The sequence below is a fragment of the Diachasma alloeum genome, unplaced genomic scaffold (assembly GCF_001412515.2).
Source record: "Diachasma alloeum isolate Michigan unplaced genomic scaffold, Dall2.0 Dall_scaffold_00499, whole genome shotgun sequence".
Taxonomy (NCBI): Eukaryota; Metazoa; Arthropoda; class Insecta; order Hymenoptera; family Braconidae; genus Diachasma; species Diachasma alloeum.
In genome coordinates this window covers 123,145-123,413 of record NW_021680631.1, presented here as the reverse complement: position 1 = coordinate 123,413, position 269 = coordinate 123,145, and positions in this window count along the sequence as shown.

Genomic DNA, 269 nt, shown 5'->3' with positions numbered 1-269 from the left:
TCCGAAATTCTGATCAGGTATGTTACGCCTCTGCCTTAGGTTTTTCCACTAGTGTTTCTCCGCCTTCCATCATTAGGCATTAAGGCCCGGGTGTAATAATTTTTTTCCCCTTGACCGATTTAACGCCATCATGTTTGGCGGTTGCATTAGGAATTAAAAAATCCCTAGTTGCGCCGTCGGTAACTGCGCGATTGACTAATAATGGTAATCGAACAGGTCCGTATGTAGGGGATCAAATCAGGGGGCCTAATTTTTCCTCCCGCAAAAAT